At 34.8% G+C, this 10,348-nt stretch overlaps 1 protein-coding gene across 2 annotated transcripts in view; it reads right to left on the reverse strand.

The window, feature by feature from the left end:
- LOC6040854 (ubiquitin-conjugating enzyme E2Q-like protein 1) overlaps window positions 1–2,391 on the reverse strand; it is a 174,194-nt gene extending 171,803 nt beyond the window's left edge. For both annotated transcript variants that reach the window (XM_038253340.1, XM_038253339.1), the window contains exon 1: window positions 1,452–2,391. The gene's annotated coding sequence lies outside the window, so the exon portion shown is untranslated. The remainder of the gene's footprint in view (window positions 1–1,451) is intronic.
- Window positions 2,392–10,348: the final 7,957 nt, after the last annotated feature.

The following is a 10,348-nucleotide window of genomic DNA, read 5'->3' on the forward strand; positions in this document are numbered from 1 at the left end:
AGTTCAACTTTTCAGCATCCATTTCAGTGCTTTCAGAACTTTTCAGCATTTGTTTTGAAATGTGTTTCTATTCGATTCTGTTAATTTTAGTAGATAAAAGTAGGCTGTTTCGTCACGCGAGAATGACAGGAAAAGTATGAAGTTTTAAGACGGAATTGCAAAAAGGTTAATTTTGGAAAGTTGAAAAATTTGATGATCTGGAGCGAAGTGATGAACTGTCACTTTTTACTCGGCGCTTACAGACACTATCAAAACAATCGTTGGGTAATATGCATGTGCGAAATCGGTCTTTTTTCTTAAATTTTAATTTTTGTATTTTTCAATCCGACTGACAAAAAAATGATGCATGAAAATTCAAAAATCTGTATCTTTTGAAGGAATTTTTTGATCGATTTGGTGTCTTCGGCAAAGTTGTAGGTATGGATATGGACTACACTGAAAAAAAATGATACACAGTAAAAAAAATTTTGGTAATTTTTTATTAACTATTTGTCACTAAAACTTAATTTGCAAAAAACAAGATTTAAAATTTTCAACCGATAAACAAAATGCTCATGGTCACATCACTGCCACTCGTGAATCCTGACCTCATACCCTTCTACTAACCCCCTCAAAACTCATGTGATACTTTGTCGGAGATGCAGTCGATTGGGCGGTCTCTATCACTCAAGTATCGGACTAACATTCCCATCCACTTCCCCGTGACCCTACCACTGGTCGTGGCCGGCGCCGGTATTGATCAGCATGATAGGGGCCTTTGAGAAGTTGCGAAGCGAGGAAAGATAGCTCCCACTCATCTTCCACGGCTCGTGGATGTAACTTATGGAGGTCCTGGTCAATAACGGAGTAGCAACTGCGGGTGGGCACTTATGCTTATGCTTTAAATCACTAAAATTTAACTTTGTAGACTGTAGCATGTTCAGAGAGCTTAAATCTATCATATCTTTCCGAAACAGAAACGTGTTAGTAAACACGTCAACTACAAAAATGTCGAGTTTAGTTTTAAGATGTTTTCACATAACTTTTCAAAAAAATCTTGGAATAATTGAAACTTTGGATAACCTAGGCTACAGATATTCGAGCTGTGCTTAACATCGAAAATTTATTTGAAATTACCTGTAACTTAAGAAGCATTTTAAAGTTTTTAAGTTTAACAAATTTTAACTATGATTATATCTAGCAGTGTAGATTTAAAATAAACAGAAGTAAAAGATGAACATAAAACGGTATCATTTAATGATTTGAATGTTGAGCTTGAAAAAGTTTCTCTATTGAAAAAGAAACTCATCTCATTTAAAATTTCAAATGTACATTTTACATTATCTAAACAATAATAAACATAAAACTTCCGTTCTCTCCAGGGCACCAAACCAATTAGTTCGTTTTATAGCTCACAGCAAACAAACCCCAAGCTTTTTCCTTTACGCCACCAACAAAACAAATGCACTCACATGCAATTATATTTCTCGTTCCTCCCCTTCCAGCTGATGTGTTTTTGTTTTCCTTTTATTTCACTCTAACTTTCAGCGCCAAATTTTTCCTCCTTTTCTAGCCCAAAACAAAACATCAAAAACTTTGCTCCACTTTTCTTCTTCGCGAGTTTGCTTCTCTTTCTCCTTTTCAAACAGATATCTCGGTCAAAGCACTTGCACTGATGCTGCAGTTGCAGCTGAGGGAGGATGCTGTTATCACGCACCACACACACACAAATTCACACTCACCCTCACATGCACCGTGCTTCTTTTATCAGAAGCAAAACTCAAAACACATTACCAAGGCGACCAAACTGGTTCGCAACGACGTCGACGACGACGCCGCGTTTTTCTTCCTCTTATCTTTTCCTTCTCCTTCTTGTTTTGTTTGTTGCACTCTGCGGCCTGCACCAGCAGCTGATTTGCGCGCTGCAACTACAACAAAAACAACAACAACAACAAGAAACTGGTTTGTGTGCTATTTTTGGCTTTCCTTTCTATCGGCGCTCTCTTTCTCTGGAGCAGCGATGCAATCTTTGCGTACATGTGTGAACGCGAAAATCTGCTTAGCTTTGCAACATCCGTACGAGAACAATAGAAACTGACAGATGCACTTCCTTTTTCTTCTCTTATTTCACTTCCGCATTACTCTCTCTCCCTTTTTGATTTCCGTTTCCGTGAATTTGATGCTCTTCGGGCCCCCCCAAAAACAAACGTCACACACCGACAACCAACAACAATAACAACAACAACACAATCACAATCGACACAACACAACCAATATCCTTCCGCGTGCGTGTGTGTGTTCAATCTTTGTTTGTGTGAGTTCTTTTTCTTTGTTGGTTGTTGTTTGGCCAGGAGCCAAGGGCGATCCAAACACGGCAACGATTTGAGACAAACTGGCGTTGATGGTTGCGGTGGAGACCGGCTCCAAGAACAAGCCGGAGTTAAAGGCAGCAGGGCAAAAATTGCTTTCGGACTTCGGATCGATTTCGCGTGAACACACCAGTGCCGAGTGACAGCATGGTGTGTTCGGGTTTTGGTGGCGTTTCGCGCGTTGTTGGGGGAATGAATGAACGCGGGTGAACGGTTTTAGTACCAGTGAATGGTTACCGGAGGATGAACCCGCGAAGGATACTGTTGGAATGGGGGAGAATGGTAACTGAGCAGATCTGTATGTCTACGCAAATCAAGTTGTCATTGTTTTTTTTTATTCGAATGAAGCATTGTCATACAATTTCTATTGTCCAAATAAGCTATTTTGCATTATTGGCTTCTTGTGATGTATTGTTTTACCCAGGGCCTTGAGACAATCGAGTCTGCACTGAACACGGAAATTGTTCACATAAACTTGACACACTTTACTCTCTTCGATTTTTTTTTAAATTTTTGATATTTTTAGTGGATTATATTTTCCAGTAAAATAAAAGTCATGCTTGTGCTTGAACAGTATCTTACTTTGTAGTTGTAAACAAAGTGGGATCATTCGGAAATCACGTTACGCATTCTCTCTGTTCATCACTAAGGGCGATATCTAGGAAACTATTGATCGAATTTTCAATGCCAAAAAATTAAACCTTCAAGATATATTAGACAAACAAACAAACTCGCACTTTTTCGTGATTGACAGTCTGCCAAACTCACAAACTTGTTTGCGCAAACTCGCAAACAAAGCAAAAAGTATCCCGGTTGACGTTTTTGCAGAAAAAAAACAAGACAGAAAAACTGGCAAACTGTCAAAAAGTGCTAGTTTGTTTGTTTGTTTGTCATAGTCTAATACCTCTTTTAGTGAAATTATCTCATCTCTTTGAAAATAAAAAAACTAAATTCACGATTTCAAAATCACGAATAACATTTCAGAAATATAACGTTTTGAATCATTTTGAAATGTAAGTCATGTTTTTAAAATCCGGAAAATAATTTTATTTTGAGAGGAATGGAAAAGTTTCACTTTTTTTAGTTGTGAATGAGAATAAACACAGTTTTACAAGACAAATAAACAGATTTTTATAAATTTTACCCGAAAATGTTATTACTTTAAAAAAAAAATGCTTTTTGCGAATTTTATAAAAAGTACTTCTCAGCTGCTAATTTAATTTAGCATCAGTGATTTTTGCTAGTTTTTTTTTCAAATCGCTTTAACAATAATTGTTCAAAAAAAAAACATATTTTAGCCAAAAACATTTGATCCGTCATGCGATGAAGCTTAAAAGTCTAAAAAGACTTAAATAACATAAAATGAATAAAAAAAAGTATTCACATGAACTTTTTTTTGTAATAAAAGGTGACTTAAAAATCGATTTTTTCGTATACCCATTTTTTCTGATGAAACAAAATGGTTGATTTGGAAAAAAAATTATCATTGAATTATTTAAATTAATACATGATTTAAAATTGCGGAAAAAAATAACTAACGAATTGCTTATCTGAAACAAAAAAAAATCACTTTAATTATGCTTTTGGACAAGTTTTAAGAGCGAATCCATGAGCAAAGCATACCCATCTCGCATCGACCTCACCAATCTGCCTAAAATTTTCAGGGGTTGTTTGTACATATAAAAATAGCATCTGGCCAAAATATGAGCACTCTAGGTCAACGGGAAGTGAGGCAAATCGGTACACAAAGTTTGAAGTTTCAAAAACGTCAAAAAAACTCAAAAAGGCTATAACTTAGGCAAAATTCAATTTAATTTCAAAATTCAAAATGCATCTGAAAGGACTTAAAAAATGCAACAAAATGCAGGGTAGAGCATCCCAATTGGTTAAATTTAAAGGGAGTTATTGGCATTTTAGTGAAAAAATAGCACAATTTTCAAACTCAAATAAAAAAGTGTTCCATCCAAATATCAACTCGGTTCGACCTGCAGCTTGTAGGGGACATCTGGGACTACCATCTGAGACTGAGAACGCTTTGGGTAAGGCAGTTTAACATATTAAATAGACACTTTTACTTTTAGTGAATTTTTTGGTTGAATATTTTTGCTCGGGGGACCCCTTAGATCCCATTTTCTGGTGATAATTTTATCATATTCGTGTTTTTGAGACAATTTTACAATAGAAACATGCATGGAAATGTTTATTTTCATGCATTTTAACCCTTTAAAAAATGAAAGTTAAAAAAAATCTTCGATTCACATTTATTGAAAATCAAGTTCGTTTCCAAGGATACTAGATGACACCAGAAAAAGCAGCTTCTTAATTTTTTTTAACTTAATATTTATATCAGGCTGAATTTTACTCCAATTTCAATATGTGGCCACTGTTTTAACACTTGCCTGTTTCAATGTTTTATATGCATCAGTTTTGGTCCTAAAATTAAGCCTGAATTTGTGGTACCTACTATTGTTTACAACGATAAAGCTTATTTTATTGAGTACAATGATCCTTTGAACCCGCAAAGAAATTTAAATTGATTTTGAAATCAATTTTTCAAAAATAACTTCGTGGCCTTTCTTGACAAAAAAGCTTCTACTTGACAGCTTGTTCCAAGGGGACCATATTTGATCCATCGAAAAAATGTTGTGATGTCATGTTTTTGCATTAAAATAAAAAAGTAATCAGAAATGGCAGTAGTCTCCTCAGGCAAAAATATGAAATAACGAATAAAATAGTCCATCAAAAAATTCGATTTGCTCTTAGAAAAAAATAAACGTATTATTTACTGTACGTATACATTTTCTTATTCTTTCTCCTAAAATCCCCCTGAATCAGACTCGAACGTGAGCTGTTCATACTTTCAGCACACAATATTAAATTGCCCCACATAATCTGATCGCCAGACCTGGCTGTGAATACTTGAATGTGCACTTCTATTCCATCCTCATCGCCGTCGCCATGTGGGTGGGTGGAAAATGTGTGCGGCTTTCACTTCAAGAGCACTCCCCCGGGACGCAGGATCTTTCTGTTCCAAAGTTGGATCCTCACATTTTATCGTTTGATGGCTGGAAGAAAACCTCCTCGAGTGCAGTCTGCCTGTGCGTCGAGTGTTTGCACGATGTCTGTTTGGGGATCTTCCTAAAAAGTTGTGCGGGAAAAAGATAAATATTTTAGTGAAGATGAAGATGCATGCAGATGCAGAATCATGTGGGAGACATCTAGAAGGGGATGCCGTTTTGAATTATCTTGTTTCAGGAATGGCAGATTATGTGAGAAATCCTTCATGAATTATTATACTAATTGAATTCAACGAAGAATTTCATTTCAATTTCGAAAGAAGATTAACTTTTTCTTCCTCACGTCCGGCAGTTTAGAAATGCCATAAATAGTGTGCTAGTCTTTGTTCCCTCGGGTGTGCAAATTGCACCGCACACAGGAAACAAATTATAATATTATTTCAAAGCTGTTGTCCTGCCACAATGAACCTTCCAGCACCAGGCAGAGCCAGGCAGGTGCAGAGTGCAATAATCAAAGCCCGACCTGGTTGGGATGCCATATGAATACTTGTTGCAGACAACACTATAACGTCTAGTGCAAATTATGGTCTCTTGCCAGAGAAACTCCTCGTGGTGAATGAGTGACGGTCTGACTGAGAAAAATTTCATAATCATCGTTCACATGTGGAGGTATTTTATGATTTTTGCATGTTTGTCATATTTAAGTAGAATTGCGCGATTTTCAGAACTCATTCAAATGTTTCATACAATTTTACTTCTTTTAAGGTTTCAAAAGTGTGCATCGATTGATATCTCACCCCAACTCCTTTGTCTTGCACTGAATCCGTATTCCGTACTGTTTCTGTATCTTCATCCCTCTAACTTGGCATGCCCGTGAAAGGGTAGAAACCATCATGAAAGCGACCATCTTTTCAGGATCACATGGGTGGGAAAGCGTGGGTGGCAAGGGTCGTTCGGCTTGGATGTTGTCACCAACTTAATTTGCATTCGGTGCGTCAAACCGCGCTGGTCGCTGGGTTCTCTCCCCTGGTTGATTCGCAACCCAGCGTCGTCGTCGGTACACTTGACTGTGCTGTTGTAATGTTGCTAAAGGGGGGGTTTTTGGAGAGTGGTTACGCGGAAAAATATTAGATCACAGATGAGGGTTTTATACGCTTAGTATAATTTTGAAATTTATTTTTAACTTTTATTTTGAATGCGTCATTTTTTTATGCACAACAAAATCAAGGCGCTTAAATATATAATTTTTACTTGAAACCCAGGTTTTCGGTGAATAATCTTGTGCAATCAATGGTAACTGTTGTGGATTTTTTTTAAACAAATTTTGAATTTTAGAATCACAAATTGAAAAGACGTCATACGTTTGTTTTTTTGATGTTTTTCATTGATTATTTTTAAAAATCAAGAAAAACTTTAATCTTATCTCATTACGATTGAAAAAGAACCATATCCTGTCTCTTCGTACAATATTTTTGGTTATATTGAGTACCTTTTCTATGACATTCAAGACATGTTGCATCATTAGTTCGTCCATAAAAGTCTCAATACAATTTTGACAGCTGTCCATTCAAAAATGCTGTCAAAATTTTCATTAATCTGTACAAGAAAAGTGGATTTCTGATCAATTTGGTGTCTTTGGCAAAGTATTAGATATATTTGGAAAAAAAGAGTTACACTATGAAAGAAAATCACCATTATTTATTAGACTTTTCATACAAAAAATTGAATTGCTCATACAAAATATGTTAATGAAAACTTATTTTTAGACATTTTTTGATGACAAAAAATTGCACCTTTCGAGCAATAGCACCAGTTAGTCAAATTCATAAAGCAGTGTTGCAAGTTTAAAAAAAAAATCAGTATTTTGAATTAGAAATGTTTAGAATTTATGTAAGACGTATAATTTAATTTTAAATTAAACAGTAAAGGTTAAATTTATTTGTTTGTAACAACATGTGACACTTTTTATTTGTTTTTTTTTTTTTAGAAAATATCAGATAATTTAATTTATAGGCAATAATGTCATCTAAAACAGTGGTACTCAGCCAGCTGAACCTCGCTGGCCATTTTGGGAATTTTTCGTAATACTCATTTTTCCGTATCAAAACCTCATTACCTCTTTCTCTTTTTTTCCACCTTCAAAATTTCGCGCACAATTTTTGTTTTGTTGAACTTGGTACTTTCATTCATTTTAGTTTAACACTTCATCAAATTTAAAGTTTTTTTAATGTTAAGATCAAAGATAAAATATATTTTTTTTAATTTTTCCATATCTGTTTTGACTGTACCATTTTTTTGTTGGAAGAAATTTGCTACTCTATTGAAAGTTTATTTTTGAAAATTATCCTTACGAAGTATTTTTTCAGTTTTATCAAAAATGACATTGTAGACATTGATGGTTTGCTAAATAATGAAGATTATGTTTTGTTTAGAAAAATCCGTGATTTTTTTTCTAAATCATTTCAACCTGGAAGAAAGAAAACAAATCCTTTTTTCAATAGATACATTTTCTAACTATATCTTAACTTTATCTCTTTCAAGCAAAAGTGAGAAATACAAATTTATCCTTACACTGAAAAACTTTATACATTTTGATGGCATTTGGAAAATAATTAAAACTTTTCCTCGACTTTTGGAACTTGAATTTGACTCAGATTTGATGATTTTTTTTTTATTTAATTTTTTTTTTGGAAACATCGAAATGGGTTTAAAGCATCGTAAAATGTTTGTTTTAACAATGAAAAAGTGAGTTTTGTATAAGAAGAATACGAGACCGATTTTTTTTGAATTTTAATTTTTGTTTTTTTTTTAATCCGGCTGAAACTTTTTTGGTGCATTCGGTATGCCCAAAGAAGCCATTTTGCATCATTAATTTGTCCATATAATTTTCTATACAAATTTGGCAGCTGTCGATACAAAAATGATAAATGGAAATTCAAAAATCTGTATCTTTTGAAGAAATTTTTTTTCCCGAAGACACCAAATCGGTAAAAAAAATCCTTCAATAGATAACATTTTTTGAATTTTCATAAATCATTTTTGTATGGACAGCTGCCAATTTTGTATGGAAAATTATATGGACAAACTAATGATGCAAAATGGCTTCTTTGGGCAAACCGAATGCACCAAAAAAGTTTCAGCCGGATTAAAAAATACAAAAAAAAATCGAATCTCAGAGAATTGCTCATTATTATAATATTATAAACTTTGAACGTGTTATTATTCTTTTTTAAATATGATATAACGCTTGTTTACTACTTCTTTAACCCTTTTAAATATTTGAGATACCAAAAATAAATTTCCATTTTTTGATATATTTTAAAATAAGACTTATAAATAAACACGTGGGTTGTGGTCTGATGACCAGTTATCATAAACATCTAAAACTAATTCTTAAATATATTTGAGAATGCGATTTAAAAATAAAGTTTTGCATAGCAATATTTTGTGTGAATAGTTAATAAAAAAACAATTTCTTAATTGTGCTGCTTGTTTTATTCTTCTGAACTTTTAATTTTGAAAATTCAGATCCTTCTTATTTAGTCGTACAATTTTGTTATGATATTTATCCATCCAGGGCTCTGCTTCAGCTACCATCGAGCTCGGATAAATTGTGTATTCTCCTGGTTGCATTCCTTTCTGTTGGTGCTGTTGATGTTGCATGCAGCTTCCAACGCTCGCTTCAAAGTGCATACTCCGTGCAGCATACTCAGATAGCATTACTTCTGCTCCCGTGTGTACGTATACAGCAGCTCTGTATAGTAAACCTGGACCAGACAACGGAATTGTTTGGCGTTGACACGATATGATGCACTTGTGACGAGTTTATGGAAAGCTTCCGGGGTTTCAGCAAGCCACCTGAAGAGACGAACTCCTCCTGGGGTGTCGTCATTAAAGTTTAACTTTTCTGCTCTTTTTGAAATTTAACTTCTTAACTCAGCACTTTGAAACTGTACACCAGCAACTCAACTTTGTAATCGTAACTTTCCTAGCACAAAAGATCAACTTCGCGTTGAGTTTCGTTTTTCGAGTATTTTTTGAGATCAGCATAGTTTGGCACCATTTGTGAGCAAATTTACACAAACTAGCAACCCCGTGGTGAATTATGCAAGGATAGCTGTCGAACTGTAAGTTCGAAAACATTGTTGACATTTTCCCCGTACAAAGTACTTTGTCATCCACTCTGCAATACAGAGCAACACACTTCACCAAGGGGTGCAAAACTAACCAATTGTAAACAGTGCCACCTGGCGTTACGTGCTAAAAATGCTGTCTGACAGATGTCGGTTGTGCAAACTAGGCTAGGTCAACATTACGTTTTTTTGTCCACGGCGATATCACAGGTTGGATGGGTTTTTTCACCGTACCAGCCTCAGGGGAAATGCCGGGAAAAAAGTGAGGGTGTTATCACGCGCTCTGAATGTCGAACAATCATGATAAATTGTGAATAAATATGTGTCAACTTTCTATTTTTTTCTTCTTTCCTGGCAACTGTTTGTAAAAAGCTAGATATGTTCAATTGTGCACCTTTCACGAAGCAAATTGATTGATGTGATATTTTGATATGCTTTGAACAGTGCAGATGATGATGATACTTTTGTTGCAATAACAAAATGGTCTAGTAACACGTGCTAAGTTAATGGTTTGTTTACCCGTGAATATTTTATTTACTTGGTCTGAAGCATTAGCGACCCTTTAAAAGAAGCATTGCAATTACGAATCATTAATTTTGAATTGAAGAATAGAAGATTAAGATAACCTTCAAAATAATGTTACACCCAAAATTCAGAGTCGAGATAATCGTTCTCTCAAAATTTATTGAGGGCTCAGTGCCAAAATCGATAGAATAATGGTACCAATTCACACCATCATAACAAATGAGTTCATTTGTTAGTTGAATCAATAAATCTCCAACAAGTGTCATACATCGACTTCTGACTTCTCCTTGGTCACCAAGCTGTGGTGGCCGAGGCAGTTAAGTCA

The sequence above is a fragment of the Culex quinquefasciatus genome, chromosome 2, assembly GCF_015732765.1.
Source record: "Culex quinquefasciatus strain JHB chromosome 2, VPISU_Cqui_1.0_pri_paternal, whole genome shotgun sequence".
NCBI classification, from domain to species: Eukaryota; Metazoa; Arthropoda; class Insecta; order Diptera; family Culicidae; genus Culex; species Culex quinquefasciatus.